Below are 18,148 nucleotides of genomic sequence, written 5' to 3'. Positions count from 1 at the left end.
TTGTAAATATACACAATTTTCTCTTTTACTTCTATGGATTAGTTTGTTGTTTACTTGATTGTTTTCTTATTTCCAATCATTTGATTCATGATCTACTCCAATGATCATTAGTTGACTGTCAGACCATGCATATTATACCATTGACTTGTCCTGGATATATTACCTTCTTATTGGTTATCCTACACAGTTTGTACCTCTGCTGATTATGCTGTTTGCCTTCTTGATTTCTTATTTTCTGATCATCTGTAAAGCGCTCTGATACCCTTACAGGTTATGTTCCCGCTATATAAAACTTTATAAATAAATAAACTAAGAGAGAACAGTATCAGTGATGCTTAAAAGACTAGGCTTTCATTAAGAAAAAGGGATTTATTTTTTTGATGGCCACAGAGGGGCCCAGGAGAAGGAGTAAGTTGGATATGATGATGTGACAATTCATAGTGATATTGGTAAGAGTACATGTTGACTATGGCATCTGTAGATGCAAGACTGAAGGTAGGTAAAGCGATAGTGTGTAAAAGGGAGAAAAGTAATGTTATCTTCAGTAGCCCTTCTCCAACTGCACCAAGCCATGGCGTGTAACAGGTTGGAAGAAATTAGAATAAAAGAAGCAAGTCACTGTCCATTAGTGTTTCTGCTGTTTAAAGGGGTATTTGCCACTCCTGAATCAATTTTAAGACTATGCGCTTAAGTTTTATTTAAACAAATATATACAAACAGAACCTAGCATATCAGCTTACTCTGGGGTTGCATTGCATTCTTAGGAATCAAGATTGACATGGTGTGGGCTTCTTGTTCCATCATCTAGTTCCCAATGACCACAAAGGTATTGCAGTCATTACATCTAGGGTCTGGGGGCCAGTTGTCGTAGGAGACATTGTGGCCTCAAAATACTTTCTCCTAAGCAGGCTTGTCAAGATGTTCCAAAGATTGGAACATCTTGGAGTATCATGCATCAAGAGACCGCTAGAAAGATAACTTTCTCATCCTATGAGACCTTCAGGCATCCAGCACCCATTTTGAAATCTTTTACGATCCACCACATTTGCAGCAATTTTGGGTTAAGTTCTAGTATTTAAGGAAACATTGCCCAGTCTTCAATGATAGTCCATATTGTTACCCTAGGAAGCAGTAACAATGTTGGAGCGCTACCCTGAAGCTGGTCTTTGAAGGCTGTTAATTATCTAGTCAAGAGTGCTTAGGTAGGATAGGGCTCAATAAATCATGAGAACATTTTGTAATTAGGGAAACTTTGAAAACAGGCGAATTTTGGATTCGTAGTAGAAATGTATGGAGCAGTTCAGCTGCATATGAAGTTGCTTTAGGTAAGGCATTTTAAAAGACTTCAAAGATAGACAAGAAAAATAGCAAATTTAGAACCTTGCTGATCGAAAGACTTGAGATAGCAGTATAAAACAGTATTAAGAGATCTGACTCAAGACTTCAGAGAAAATTTAATTTTGGATGGAACATTATAAGGAGAGCTTGGAAGTAAGACCGTAAAGTTTTCCAGAGAAAACCAGATTGAACAGTTTATTTGAAAAACATTAAACAAATAATTAAATACTTTGTACTAAGAAACTGAATAAGGTGTATATGTTTTCGAGGGCTGGGAATACCAACTTTGGGAGGAAATGCCAATGTGCATTACGAGATGTTCACTACAGGGCTTTAGCTCTGCCAGAAACCCTTTATTCGGTCTTTCCTCCCGAGGAGTCCTCATCAGTTAATCACCACTGTACATGTCAATATATTAAAGGTTCATTCCTTCAGTCATTATACAATTCAATTTGCAAGCCTACGCAAACAAGCAACCAGATCTCATTGTCTACAGAATCATATCTCTGACATTCATTTCCTAACCCCTTATCCCATTTCATTTAATTTCATAAGGCTTTATTCGGAACAAAGAACAATGTCCATAAAAGCACATTAAAAAACATTTAAGACAATATCCAGAGTTAAAAACAGAACAAAAAATACAGGCATGGGGTTAATAAATAGTTTAAAAGCTCATACTTTTCCTTACATTGATTGCTTTAAGGAGGAAGGTAGCCGTAAAAAACAAACATCAGGATGATGCAGGTTAAAAAGCAGTTTCATGGAGTCATTTACAGTCCTGACTCTAAACTTCACAAAAATAGGTTTTAAATAAAAATTCGCAAATACCTATACATTTGACACAACAGAAGAAAGTGCATAGTGCTGAAGTATTGTCACATGGACATGGTCCAACCGGGTGCTTGTTCTGGGAAGGGAAAGCCACCAATTTGTGGACAATCCCGATCCTTAATCTTGTTAATACAAACCGGTGTGATGTTCTAGTCACTTGGGTCAGATATGGTTGGTAGCCCACAAATTCATTCAAACCATTATATGACACACAGGTGGATAAGTTGCCACTATTACTAAGCCGCCACTCAGAAAGAAGATTCAAGAAGGACTTCTTCATTTCGGATTTAGATAAATCAGAGGCCCAGCAGTTATCTAATTTAATATCGAGGCCATAGATCGCCTGGAAACGATCTAAATTGTATTTAATCCATGGGATCTTAGAATAATTATCCATAGAGAGGCAGTCATTGATGATGGCTCTACATAGAGATGTTTCTTCTTTTATCCAGATTGATCGCCATAACATAAGGGGTCTAAGGAGAATCAAATCGGTAAGATGTTGAATGCCGAGTTCTCTATGTACTAGTTCATTAGAGGCAGAATTAGGTAGACACAAGAGTCTTTTTAAAAAGACGTTCTCCTCCACTTGTAAGCTCCCGGCAGGGGCAAAGCCCCATACCCCGGCGCCATACAAAGCGGTAGAGAGACATCTAGACTGAAATATTTTAAGCATGTCTCTAACCCGCCTATCCCCTAGTTTTGTCCAAAGTAAACACTCCGTAAGCACTCTTCGCCATCTTGGCCCTCACATTTTTATGCTCGCTAGTCCAGCTATTATTGTTAGAAAATGTGATACCCAGGTATGAAAAGTTTTCCGTTTTTTTAACCTTATGTCCATCAATAAAATAAGAGGATGACTTTCTATTACGCCCCTGCCCACATTCCATGATATAGGTCGTGGATTTATTAATCACAAGCTTTCTCCCTTTTATAAACTGTGAAAACCCATCTATCAGGCGTTGGAGGCCTATCGGGGTGTGAGACAATAAAACAGCGTCATCCGCGTAAAGTAATACCGGGACGCTGGCATCATTAACTTTAGGGGCATCTGCTGCAATGGTTTTTAGGATGGAATCCACTTCGTTAATAAAAAGGGTAAAGAGCAAGGGGGCAAGAACACACCCTTGTCTAATACCCCGCCCAATCCTAAACTTGGTTGTACACTCACCGTGCGTACCGTATCGTACACAAGTACGTAATTTGGTGTAAAGGCGGGCTAAGAAATACACGATACCTTCCGGTGCCCCCATTTCGATCAGCTTGGCCCAAAGAATTGCATGGTCCACCAAATCGAAAGCACTACTCAAATCTGCAAAGCAGAGATAGATAGTGCCCGGCTTGGCCTGCGAATACTTTCCGATCAACAGTTCAAGGTTTAGACACTGTTCGATCGTCCCCCGCCCCTTTCTAAATCCAAATTGACATTCTGCCAGAATGCCATTGGCCTCAACCCATTCCTCCAGCCTAACCAGAAGCATCCTACTCATAACTTTTACCGAAGAATCTAGCAGGGAGATCGGGCGATAGTTCTTCACATCACCCCGGTCTCCTTTTTAGGTCTCGCCCTGGAATTAGCATCCAAAGGATGCTTCCAGGGTTGGAGACGTATAGTTAGCTGTCTCGAGGGAAGGACGGACGAGAAGGTGCACGAGCGCAGTCCAGGCTGGATTGGTGTGCGCGAACGCGCACGTTCCGTCCTGCGCCGCCCTCCCATACTCCCAGCCTACCGCGCATGCATGCATGCACACAGACAGACACAGACACACACACACACACACACACACGCGCGCACTCGCACTTACACTTACACAGACACGCAGGCACCCAGACAGGCAACCCCCTCCTCCCCCACAGTCACACACGCATACACACAGACTCCAAGACACACGCACGCTCACACACATACACAGGCCGCCGCCGCGCGCGCGCCCACACATGCCCCCCTCCCGCCCTCGCAGGCCAGCCACAAAGCGAAGCCCCACTCACCGGCAGCAGGACTCTTCCTCCATTCTTCGGCACCGGGGCGCAGGGTAGGCTCCTGCCTGCTCCGGTGCTGCAACCAATCGCGGCTCTTCCGGCTCTTCCGTGGGAGGCGGGGTAGGCTCCCGCCCTCCTACTTCCTGTTTCCTGTTGTCGCGCCGGCCTGCCTGACTTCCTGGTCGCAGGCCGGCAGAGTAACGAGGATGTTTTGCGGTATTTATTTTTTATTTAATTATCCATTTTTTTTATATAGCGCGGAAGTTACTTACATAAGGTAATAGTGACAATTGGGAGCAAACAAATGTGCAGTTCGTAAAAAGAGAGTTGGGGAAAACCGTTAATACCAGTGACAGAAAGAACGTGTACATTTATATCTAGGTAGATAACAATAACGTGAGTTGGGGCAACTGACAATATGACGTGTTTATGTCTGTATTAAGATATATGGATTGGGAGTGTCAACTATACAAAGGATTGATTTTAGAGTATGGCGCACCAGGTAGAAAATGCGCAGTCGGAATATTATAAGATGGGTGAAACCGTTAATGGGATTTATATGGACGGGAACATGCATGCATGTGCTTTAAATACCGCATTACAATAAGTGAAAGTAGGGGAACCGTAAGGATGTAACTTCTGATCCTTTCCAGATACAAAGGAATGTTTGCTTTTGCTAAAATCTGCAAATTGTAGAGCAAGTGATAAATTATGTGGCAAGTGATAAATTATGTGTCATGAATTATGTGGCAAGTGATACATTATGTGGCAAGCGATGAATTATGTGGCAAGTGATACATTATGTGGCAAGCGATGAATTATGTGGCAAGTGATAAATTATTTTGCTAGGGATAAATTATGTGGCAAGTGATAAATTATGTGTCATGAATTATGTGGCAAGTGATACATTATGTGCCAAGCGATGAATTATGTGGCAAGTGATACATTATGTGGCAAGCGATGAATTATGTGGCAAGTGATAAATTATGTGGCAAGTGATAAATTATGTGTCATGAATTATGTGGCAAGTGATAAATTATGTGGCAAGCGATGAATTATGTGGCAAGTGATACATTATTTGGCAAGTGATGAATTATGTGGAGGGGAGGGGCTATAATCATGCAGAAGACGCCGCAGCTGCCAAATTGCAGTGCTTGTGGTGTGTATTTTCTGTATCTGTTTATTATTCAGTTACGAAGAGGAGGTGGCGCCATTTCGGAAACTTGTCAGTGGACAACCTCTAACATTTCTTATGTGGGTGGACATGTGGCCTCCAGAGCTGCACTCTGATCTCAATGCTGCTCCATTTTGCTGCTGCATAAGTCATAGGTGGGCTGCATCATTATATGTCAATATGCAACATATTTTATATGTCCCTTTTTATAAAAACAAAACGCAACTACTGCAAAAAAAAATAGCCAATGCCATTTACAATACTAAAAGCTCAAACTTTGCCTAATGCGAGACCTATTGCATTGCAAATGCTTGTTTATAAATAGGGATAATGATCGATTCTTCCCAGGTAGGAGGCACCCCATTACAAACTGCTGCGGTAATTTTTTTTAGCTAAAATAGGGCCCCATAGTTCTGGAACTAATTTATAAATATCAATAGGCACCCCGTCCAGGCCCTGTGCCTTCCCCCCTTTGCTGGCCCTAATACTATCTAAAACTTCAGTGACAGTGATGTCCAAAGGGACGATGGGCCAACAATCCTCTTTATGACCCATAGCTTTGTCCGTATCAAAAAAAGTAGAAAATGAGAGACCCATGTTTCCCTGTTAACCTTTGATGTTAGTTCGGGGACCTTCTCATCTTTAAGGAACGGACTATTCACTGTGGCCCAAAACAAGGTACAATTATTGGTTTCGGATGCCTGGGCCAAGTTATCCCAGGCCTCCTGCTGAAGTTCCAGTTTCCTTCTATTTAAGGTAACCCTATAGCTAGCTCTAAGTTTAAAAACCAGGCTCTTATCTCTAGGTTTGGCTACCAATGCCCTTTTTAGCTCTTTTAGCGTACATGCTTAATCAAACCACCCCCTTAGGTCTGCCTTGCGCTTAACTGAGATAGTAAGCTTGCAATCAATGACTAAGTTAATTCGAATAAAATGCTGAATAATTTCGGCAGTGACGTCAACATCCTCAAGGATCTCAGTGATTTCAGATAAGCAGCTATTTATAATAAGATCAGACGTCATTTCTGCTTTATGCCCTTTCCATCTAAGTCTTGTCCCATTAGATCTATAGGGTTCGATATTATCTATAAGCCCCGTACTAGATGAACTATTCTCTTTCCAGAGAAAGGCCTCTATAGTTAAACAGTTATGGTCGCTGAGAAAAATATCAACGACTTAAGGGGGCGAAATAAAGGGGACAAGGCTAGAGGAAGTACAAATAAAATCAATCACAGTGTTTGCCCCCCGACCTGTAAAAGTGGGGATTATCTCACCTTGATCATTTTTCTCATTGACCAAAATGTCCATGTCATATGATGCTAGGAGATTATTTAGAGACTCCCCGTATTGATTATGATGAAAATGGAGATCTCCGTCTCCAAAGCAATTGACCACACCCCACATATATTAAGGTTAGAAAGTGGGCAAACATACATATTAAAATCCCCAGCCAAAAGCAAATCAAAAACAACATTGGAACCCGTTATGATTTCATCCAGGGCGCTCGCTAAAGCATTGACCACCAGGACCCTGGAACTATCAAAGATGTTATTGTACAAATTAATCAAAATAATATTTCTACCCTTCTTCTGGGAGAGCCATAAGATCTGGGCGTGTGCCCCAACCAATACATGTTTTTTTACAATAAAAGGGGTCTTGACAGAAATCAAAACTAAGAGCCCGCCCTTAGCTCCTCCAGAGATGGATGCCATAGCAGGTAATTGATAAGAAACAAAACCATTATAACCTTTAAAATCTTTACACCACGTTTCCTGGAAACAGATGATATCAAAAAGTGCCAGAAAATCTGACCACCCCAGACAGTCAGATTTGGACGTTAAACCCGCGATATTCCAACTAGCAATATGGCAACTAGAAAATCCAGTAGCCACATTGATATGTTGACTACCCCGTAAATTAGTTATGGACGGGGTTATAATGCTTTCACAATCATCTTCCGGCAGAACCTCGTTACATTCCCCTGCTTCACCCTCCATACTAGCTATCATACAATCTGCATAAGGCAGGATTTCTTTAGGTACAGGCCCTGAGGTTGTTACAACGGGTTCTACTCCTGGAAAAACGAAATCCTCACAGGTTAAGCAGGGCGCCAAACCAGAATCCAGTCAATCGTTAGAGTCTAACCCACTTAAACATTGAAAACGATTGAAGGTAGCCACCTGGGACCCACTCGGCATATTAAACATACTGGGACCTTTCGCTCTGCCCCACCCATGATCATTATTAGGCTGGCCAGTGTGATGTCTATAAAAATAGGCCACGGGTCGGAGTGAAATACCCTGGTCATTAGGTGGGCGAGAGGTGACTCTAATCAAAGCGGTGGTAGCAAGATGGGGACTATTAAAGTTAACGATAACACAATCACCCAAAATATTATTGTGTGAAGTACCTATCCAGTTGGTTCTGGTGGTTACCAAAATCTGGTCTGCCAGAGCAACTGGAAAACCACATTCTCTGTTAAGCCAGGCCACGGTTTTGTTTTTTAACGTTTCGTGTGTTTCGTGGATACCATCAGGTCCCTCATCCCTTACTGCAGGGACATTGGTCAGGACTGCCACATATGGTGCGCAGTCAGGTGGTAGATTAGGCTGTGAGTAGCCATACCGCTTTTTCTTAGCTACATTAATTCTCAGTGGATTCCCTGTAGTCACAGTTGAGGGTATAGTTGGGGGCATGGGGTTAGAAACCACTTCCGTATCAGTGCTTGGACTCCCATTAGGCGACTTCAGCGGCTCACAGGTGCCACCCTGAGCCGTTTCTACAGATACCATACAATTATTAAAGCCAGGATGGGTTTGCACAAGGCCTCCTAGCCGTTTCAGTTCCCCAGAAACAATATCAAGTTTGTCAAGTAGGGGTTGTATAATTTTAACAAACCTGTCATCAATAATACCGATCAGCATCTCTAGCTGCTCAGGTGCTAATTTCAGGTAGGTGTTATTAGAAGCAGTGTCAGAGTCATTGATGGTCCCTTTGGGAGTTATTTCGATGTTTTTTTTTATTTTTACGATTACCCCCTGTTTGGACAAAACAGGCCTACTTGCATTTCTTCCAGACCTTAGGACCCTCTGCACTTTTGGGGCTGGTGAACATAATACCACAGAGTCGTTAAGGGTCTCATTCACCGCCGGTGTGGACTCTAAATCAAGGGATGCTGGCATGATAGAAGGATCTGGGGGACTTATAACACAGCTAACATCCACGGAGGAAGTAGATAGAGGAAAGGATGCCTGAGTAAGAATAGGGAGGGGGTCTGAAAAACTCCCTCGTCCTAAAGATTGTCGGCGTTCCTTGTTAATTTTGTCTACCACTTTGACAAGATAATTGTCAAGAGTGGCTACAACGGGTCGAATATTCCCCCTGTTAATTTTAGACATTTTAGATATGCAAAGGTGGCCCTTCCCAGGAGCAAATAAGTTAAGAATATAAAAATTAGAAAAGCACAATTCATGAAATGACGATTACCCTAACACATAGGTATCAAAGAAGCAATCCTAGAAATTGCCATACAATAATAAAAAAGGGGAATTTAACTCCAATAAACCCCAAATAGTATATGAGGTACTATATTAGGAGACTATTCACCAATACCGGGTCAAGTTCACAGTTCTACGTGTCCTCACAGTTCTTGGGGCAACAGTCCAAGATCCTCGGCCCAGCCCAGCCTCGTCCTGTCCCAGACTGTCACAGACTGTCCCGCCCTTGTCCCGGGCTTCTCCCGGCGCTGCCCGCGCGCGGTCCGTGACGCGGGGGCTGTGCAGGGACTTATGCGCCTCCTGGCGCGCGAAATGCGGGCGGCGGCGTCTTCCGCCGCTAGGCAGTCTGGGGAGTGTAGTTTTCAGGCCTCCCTCTACACAGCGGCCGCTCGAGATTGTAGGTGCGGCGGCGGGAGGGAGACAAGCGGGCAGCGGGGAGGTCAAAAATCAATGGCGCACAAGGTAAGCCCCTCAGCAAAAGATGTCAACCCCTTATCCCAAACTTTTTAGGAGATACTCTTGTGGCTACTTCTCCAAGGCGAGGGCAGCAAGTTGTTGCATTCTGCTACAGCGTAAGTAACCAAGCCTTGACATATTGATTAGACCAAGTAATTTTTACACCTGGGCAGAATGGAAGCTCTTGTGGCCTTGCGGTTGTTAATTTTCACGACTCTGGAAAAGGTTCAAGTGAATCTGGCCACCCCTAAGGCTGAGAATTCTGCCCTGCATGCTAAATTTCAAGATTTACAGACTAGGCTGACTCCTTTAACTACTCTGTTTCAAGTAGGATGGTACCCTTTCAGGCACCCTAAAATCCTTGTCTTTGACTAATACATTTATATTTGTTGCATCACAACAATCACCAGCCTTGGCTTTGGTTGCAGAAAGGTCCCATAATCCTTTCATTTCAGGTCTTCCACCTGCCTTTTTGGCATGGCCTGAACAGTAAGCTGGGGTAGCTGAAACGTTTTACCAATTTTTAACACTGATTTAGCTGCATTTTCTATGTTGACCATTGTCCTGCTAGGCTTTAACTGGGGATACTGTTTCATGTACTTTTGTCCAAGGAAATGATCTAATATATTACAATGTTGCCAATTGTTTCATATAGCCCAGTTATTTTCCTGCAGTCTTGCCACTGCCCTGTTTATCTGAAGCCAGTGGTGAGCCCCACCTTATTCTTATCTTATTCTTATCTGAAGCCAGTGGTCAGCCCCACCTTATTCAACCTTTATGTGCAGCCGCTGGCTGCTGTCGCTAAGCGTTGGAATCTCACTCTGGTTTCCTACGCGGACGACACGCAGCTGGCGGTTGCAATAAGTGGGGCCTCTGATCTTGAGGCTGCCAAGTTTCGCGAGGGTCTTCTCTCAGTGGCCCGATGGATGACAGACAATTACCTCCAACTGAACGCCAAAAAAACCGAGGTGCTCATTGTTGGTAAACAAAGTCATCTCTGGGATGATAAATGGTGGCCATCTGAACTCGGTCTGACCCCTACTCCTGCCATCGAGGTTAAAAATCTGGGGGTCTGGCTCGATTCTCAACTGAATTTTGTTACCCACACTAAAAAAGTGGCTGCCACTTGTTTTGGCACTCTTCGTAAACTTAGACCTACTTTTAGGTTCCTTGATGCTCCCACCAGACAGCTCATTGTACAGGCTACGATTCTATCCAGGTTGGATTACGCCAGTTCCCTCTTACTTGGAGCTAATCAGGCTGAAATATTAAGACTCCAACGTGTTCAAAATGCTGCTGCAAGGGCCCTGGTAGGCCTACCTAGATTTTGCTCGGCCAAAAAAACCATTCAAAAGCTCCACTGGCTTCCGGTGGCTCAGCGTATTAAATTTAAGTGCCTCTGTCTTTTGTTTAAAATTCTTAAACTTTCTTCTCCCAGATCTTGGAGAATCTTATCTTGCCGTATATCCCCACTCGTTCTTTGAGGTCCTCTAACCTGCATCTGGCCATTGTTCCTCGCTTCAAGAGGTCCAGATCTGGCGGCCGCTCCTTTCGTGTGCTTGCTGCCAGGTTGTGGAACTCTCTCCCTGTTCATATTCGAGCGATGGACAACCTTATGGGTTTCAGGAGAGCTGTAAAAACTTTCCTCTTTCCCCCGGATCTCTAAATTTTGTTGTGTTTGTTCTTTCTGACACTGCTTTATCCGGTTTTCTGTTTCGCCAGCGCCGGGACGCCTCTTCGCTGAGGCAGCTGTGCGCTCAATAAATCTGGATAACATAACATAACATAACATAACTTATAATGAATCTCAGGAATGGGCTTGGACAGAGTAACAATGAAGAATCAGAATTCTCTTCCACTCATCTTAGTCATCCTTGATTAAGTTAAATTGGCCCCTATTTTGTCTAAATTAAATGTAAAGCCTAAAACCTAAAAAGTATTGGGAAAGGGGATGGATGAAAAACTGGCTTCAAGATGTCATACAGCCCTAACAAATATTTAGTTCCTTGCAAATGAAGTATTTCAGGACTACTTAGATGTGTTAGTAGTTAGCTATATCAATGATATTTTGAATTATTCACATTTGGAGACTGCACATATAACTCGTTTATTTGGCATTTCAAACGTCACAAGAGAATGGTTTATATGCTTTACTCAGTAAATGAATGAATTTAATTGAAATAATGTTTATTTCGGGAATTAACTCGTAACGTATCATACTTCAAAGATAAAAGACAATCACATATAAAAGATTAATAATATATAAAATAGTTATTAAAAAGAAAGATTTTTAACAATAAGGTATTTAAAATAGCCAAATAGTACCAGGCAAATATTAAAAAGTATTATAACATAGAATCTGAAGTCACAAATCTAAATTATACAAGGCCCAGGCAGGTCAGAAGCACGGTTGATTAAATAAAGTTGATGTTAAATTCAGCTTACGTAAAACCAAGTTAGTTCAGGCTAGCTGACATAGTAGTAAATTGGTCATTTGTTAAGGAAGGTTTATGAGAGTACAGATCTAGGCGGGTCATAATAAGATGCCAAACTTCTTCCTTCTTAACCAACAACTATAAGAGGTAGTGTCATTTAGACATTTTTAAGTTTCTTACCGGATTCTACTAACGCCTAGGACCATGTAATTTGGCTTGATCCAGGTCCGCCTTGGCCTGACATATGCAGGACAAACGAATACAAAATGTTAACCTCCCCAGTCGTATTGTTACAGAGTGCACATAATGATTATTTGGTGCAGTTGGATTTCCAATTACAAGTAAACTTGTTACCAGCAGTGTGCCCAACCTAAATTTTACAAACAATGTGCAAGCTGGAGACGGTTGGATTGCATCCACATATGGTTCCCACAGCAGGTACAGGTTGGATAGATACAAATTCTCCCATCAGCCCCCTTGATCTGGCATTACAGTGATGGGCATTGAGCTTGCTGTTCCAAAAGGCAGCTTTTACTATGGCCTTGGCACTGCTATTAATTGATGAGGGATGGCTCCAATATGCATTTATACCTAAATCATTAAGATTTGATGTACGAAAGCCATGGGACGAGATGCACTTTGCCCATAGTCAAAACGTCTTCTGCAGCAAGGCCATAATACTATAGCTCCAGGGTAGACCACAGCCTAGCTCAGAAGAGTGCTCTGCAACAAACTGATTAGCTATCTTAAAAAGTTATTTTCTTTAACAGTCAAGCAACTGGTGTTATAAATCCCCCGGGGTTACCACCTCATACAGTACAGCTGCCCTGTATACTTTGAATGCCAGGGAAACAAATTTAGGGGTGGTTGCTTTATATCTCTCTATTAGCACCAAGGCACTATGAAGCAAAGTTCATTTGAATTTTTGGATATGAGATTTCCAAGTACAGGTATTATTTATTTTAACCCCTAAGCAGTCAAATTTGTCTACATTTGTTAGGTTCAACCCCTTCATCGGGAAGCCACCTCTGCTTGATCTATGAGATTTGAACCCCATGATCTTAGTTTTTAAGGTGTTCCCTTCTAGGCCTCGATCACAAAAGTTAACAAATTTGTTGAGCAAGTTTTGAAGCCCAGATGGAGTGTGAGATAGTAGAAGGGTGTCGTTTGTAACAACCGCCAAGCCCGGGGGAACCATGAACACTTGCACTCAGATATTTAACTGCATTGTTTACATAAATTGAAAACAAGATTGGGGCGAAGACGCATCCCTGGCGCACTCCTTGCTTAACTGGTATGCGATCCGTCAACTTGCCACCCATCCCTCACCTTACTTGAATGAATGAATTTTAGATTTATAAAGCGCATTGTTACTCCAAGGGAGTGTCCGCACGCTGAGCATATAAATCAGGCCCTGGAGAGTCCGGTGCGAGTGTACTTCTAACTGTGTATAAAAAGCCAGGTCTTCAGATTCTTCCAGAAACTTGCCTCGGACTGTTCACGTCTCTGGTTTATTGCCATTGAATTCCAGAGTTTGGCTGCACGCAGCCCAAAGGAGCAGCCCCTTAGTCTTGCCGGTGTACTCTGGGGATCACTGTCAGCGCTGCTTCTCCCGATCTGAGTGTTCCAGAGGGAGTGTGAGCCTTGATCAGGGGGAAGAGATAGCTGTGACTCCTCAGATTCATTATCCTATGCGTGAAGCACAGGGCATTATACGCAAATCTGTCTTTAACTGGGAGCCAGTGAAGTTCGGCCAGACCATGGCTAATGGAAGACCATTTCGTTAGTCTCAGAAGTATCCGGGCTGCAGCATTTTGTAATCTTTGCAGCATTGCTAGCCTGCCTATAGATGTACCCAGATACAGCACTTGCACTAAGTTACTCTTGTGTGGTCTAATAAGTACATCTAAAAATGCAGAGTAAATTCCCATTGTTGCGAGGGTAGACCAAAGTGCGAAACAACCATTACAACATAATCTTTACCACGCAAGCGTTACAACACATGCACCGTTGCCAAAAACAGCCTTTACCACACAATGTTTACAATGCATATGCCTTTACTACACATGCCTTTACAAAAAATTACGTTGTACATGTATGTATGGTAAAGGTACATGTGTGGTACTGGTGGTAAGGATATGTAGTAAAGGTGGTGAAGACTATTGGCATTGTTAGAGGAAACAGAGACCCTTCCTCTTCCTCTTTACGACATACGCCATGCCTCAGAAGAGCTGCCCGATCGCCTAGCGGCATCTGTTTCCTCTAAAAGCACCCAAGTATCACCATAAGCTACATTATCATCTACCGTCCGAATTGATCTCCACATATCAGGGGGTAAAATAAGTCCAAAGAACATGTCAATATCAGGTAATGTCATAGTGCAAGAACTAATAGCTCCTTCTACTTCTTCATAAAAAGCGGCTGGATTTTGGCACGGATCAGGCAAAGCAGCTTTAAGAGCCATAACATCTGCTCTACTCCAAGGAGTATAGACCCAATTATCAATAAAATAACCTTTCGCATTATCTGAAGTTTTATCGTCACTTGTCCCCGTTCCCTTTGGGGGAACATACAAAGGAACAGCATCACACATTGGTTTTACAGTAACTACAAGATTACTAATGTCTGTATCTGTCCCTGTAGCTCCTTCTTGTTGCACTGGGAGAAGAACTATTTGCTCAGCTGTAGCTTTAGCAGCTGCCTTTTTCTCTTCTCGCAGACGGAAGGCAGCAATTTGTAATTTAACCACTCACCTAATTAGATCGGAAATTTGTAAAGAGGGAAGGGTGCCATCACTTAACTGTTTATAATCAGAATTTATATCAGCAGGCGCTAGATCATAAGAAGGTTTTCTAAAACTGGTTATTACTTCACAAGTGAACGTTTCTAGAAAATATAACTGCTCTAGATCTGACCATTGCTGAACTATTGCTAGCAATTCTGGAGTGGAGGCATTCCCATATGCTGCCTTACAGGCAGTGGATCTAAGAGTGGCCTTATTCTCAGAGGTTAAAGTAGAGCGAGTCGTTCGCCCAGTTTGCTTATCGTCATCTTTTTCATCTGAAGAAAAATGTTCTTCATCAGAACCTTCTTTCTCAGGGGCGCAAGGGAATTTATATGGGGTGGAGGTCTATCTAACAAAATAGAATCATCTTGAGGTCCATCAAGGATGGGATAAATAGGGCGCCTAACAGGGTACTGGCCAATTACCTCTAAATGACGCTCCCCATCTTCTTTCTCTTTCATTTCCTTCATTTCTTTATTTTTCAATGCTAACGCTTTTGCATAAATGGTCTAGCTGTAGCTTCTTCTCTCCTCACTCTCTAATTCACCTTTATCCCACATTCGTACACAATCGAACCTATCTTGCCGACTCTTTCTCTTAAACAAACACTGCTCAACATACTGAATCTTCTTAACATCAAATGACCCATTTACTGGCCATCGTAGATCAGGATCCTTTTTTAAACACATCTTATTTGCATTTAGGTATCAGTAGTACATTCACATTACTCTTCTTATTCACATATGATATCGATTGGCATTTCAGACTTGCACTCACTCTCTAGACAACTATTGCTTATCCTGTGTATCCTATTCCACAGCCTAGTTCAGCTACCTATGTGGTTCCAGTTTGTGAGGTGCTCCAATTCCTGCGCGGTACTCTAACATTCCCTCCCCCACTGTTCCCCCTGTCCCTCCCCCACCCCTCATTGCTGTTGACTGATCGGTCTCTTCGCCTCCCGTCTTGTGTGTGGTCTGGGTCTCTTGCCGTATTCGCCTACCTATGCAGGACTCACCCAGACCCTCAGGGCCGCTGGTCCTGTGTGGCTATATTCGGTTTGTTATGCACATTACTACCCCTCTTGTTTCCGGTCGTTAGGGCTGTGTGGTTGGTACCCGGTCCAGGATCCTTTTTAGTGTATTTCTTCTACAGTATACTATACATGATGGGAGAAATACCATATTTAATATACATAAACCTATTAGGTGTCCCCTCTAGGGGAGCCGGCTGACAACTTTCCAGATCCATATTGGTACCTCCAAGACAGCAACACATTCTATGAAGTGTGCTAAAAGCAGGCATGCCCAAAATATTATAGTAAATATAATATTATAGTTAAAGTAGTACTTATCCCAAATATAGTACCTATCACAAATAGTTCAAAAAGAGAGAAATCTCCTCATTACCTGCCCTTACTTATTGCAACAAGTAAATCAAACAAACAAAACAAGAATCTTGGCCAAGCAAATCCAAAACAAGAGTATCGCTTTAGCGACCTTACCAAACCATAGTCTCCAACCTCCACCTGCCAAGCTCTGGATTGACCTAATGGTCACTTAAGAAATGTACAACAAGGAAGATCTAAGTCGGGACCAGCCATCACCTGGTGGGTCAGATCGGGGAAACCGGAAAAACACGTCGGTCTGCAAAGACCAAGGGTCTCCTCGTGCAGGGTACCTCCTCAGTAGATTCCTGTCCTCCGTCAAGACCACACCCTCAGATGGCCAGGTCTCCGATGATCCCCGCAAGTTGGTCGCCAAATTGTGGAAATTAGCCTTTTTAGGGGCCCACTGGTGCAGGGGTTCACCCTTATCTGCCCACAGGCTCTTAAAACAACAAAGCAGAGATTGTCATGGAAGCTGGAATATCAAAGAAAAAGTTTATTAATCACTCATGAGTGGGACTACATCAATACAGTCCCCTCAGGCCACTGAAGGAGGTAGTACATGGAATGCAGAAACCATGGGTCTTATATACAGACTTTGTTGTAAAGTCAGCATAGAGACTCAAATGGGAGGTACGGGCATACATAGGAATAACTATTGACTAACATGGACAGAAAGAAATCACTTAGTACGCAGGGTGGGAGGAGACACAGACCTGCTTACATTAGTTAAAATAGCCTGACAGTTACACTCTAAGACAGGTACATTCTAGCAGCTACAGGCCGTTCTGAGCCTATACATAGCTCCGGCTCAGTACTGAAGGAGTTAACTATAGTTGATGACTCAAGCAGAATAGAAAAGTAAGTGACAGTGAAGACGGTAGAATCACATGGCTAATAAAAATGGATGCCACAACCAAAATGGCTTTAGCTTATGCTAACTGTAATGTCTATAATTTTCCACATGGTGGCGGCTTCAAGTAGGGGTTTTGACCCCCAAGGCATCGGGGCTTCACTGGCGCTTTATAGCACTATGGAAATGTGGCAGCCTCTCCCCCCTGCCAGGCATTATAGGACATGAAGTTCCCAGTGGCTCGTGGCAGCTTCAAGCAGTGGTTTTGACCACGAGGCAGTGGGGTTTCGCGGACGCTTTATAGCACTGAGGAAATGTGGCACACTTCTCCCACTGCCAGGTATTGTGGGACATAAAGTCCCCAGCAGCTCATGGGGGTTTCAAGCAGTGGTTTTGCCGCTTCGTAGATTTTTTTTCCATATCATGAATGTTGAATTTTCAGAATTTATGATAACACTATCAAGCACTGAAATGGGTCCAAAGACACAAGCAATGGTAGGCCAGTCTACTCTAAATTAATTAAGGATGTAAAGTGAATCAAGAATATATATGTAGCAATTCCTAGGCAATTAGGATAAAAACAAGGGAACTAGTATATGTGGAGGGGAGGACATTCAATACAAAAATTATTAAAATCATATAATTTTTAATAAGAAACATCAAATTATACACTCAAATATAAAGTACATCACAATATAAAATAAGTCAATCAAGAATATACATATCCCGGTTTCTTGGGCCATCTCTACCATCGTCCCTGTTTTTAAAAAAGGGAATAGAGACAGCACACACTGTTATAGGCCTATCTCCCTCTTGGATTCAGTAGTAAAAGTTGTCAGACATATTTTACTGTATAGGCTATCTTGCTAGGCGGACGAAAAGAATATCTTGTCAGATGTACAGTACGGTTTTGATTGTATAAGGACGTATGTGGTCTGCTACAACGGTGGTCAGGCCTCCCTTTAAACATCTTTGGGAGGGTGAATCTAATTAAAATGGCCATTCTACCAAAAATAACCTTTTTATTTAACTCAATTTCGTTAACCTTTAAGGCACTAGACATCGCTAAATTGCAGGGGAAAATTGGTTCCTTTATCTGGAATATCAAGACGTCAAGAATCTCCTGGAAAAAACTAAGGAGAAGTCTAAGAACAGGAGGGCTAGCTTTACCAGATCTATTTATCTACTGTCAGTCTTTTCATTTTAAAAATTTCAGATTGTTGGCCGATAAAGCAGATGCATCTTCCTTAGGTCTACTGTTCCAAGCCTCATTGCACGGCATACCTCAAGGGCAAGAATATTTCCTCTTTAAATATGGCGATCCAAAGTTCTATAAGAAGGTCAGGCTTAAGATTCTGGGTGCTGATGGAGCAAGGATTCGCATGTACAGCGACTTGCTTAAACTCATGAACC

General features: G+C 42.5%; 1 protein-coding gene across 1 annotated transcript in view; it reads right to left on the bottom strand.

Annotated features, from left to right (window-relative positions):
• Positions 1–18,148, bottom strand: part of CRYBG3 (crystallin beta-gamma domain containing 3) — a 1,541,789-nt gene that overhangs the window by 817,902 nt on the left and 705,739 nt on the right. The gene's annotated exons all lie outside the window — the stretch shown is intronic.

The sequence above is a fragment of the Lissotriton helveticus genome, chromosome 8 (assembly GCF_964261635.1).
Source record: "Lissotriton helveticus chromosome 8, aLisHel1.1, whole genome shotgun sequence".
Lineage (NCBI taxonomy): Eukaryota > Metazoa > Chordata > Amphibia > Caudata > Salamandridae > Lissotriton > Lissotriton helveticus.
Note: the sequence above shows the minus strand (reverse complement) of the source record. Positions and strands in the feature narration are given on the sequence as shown.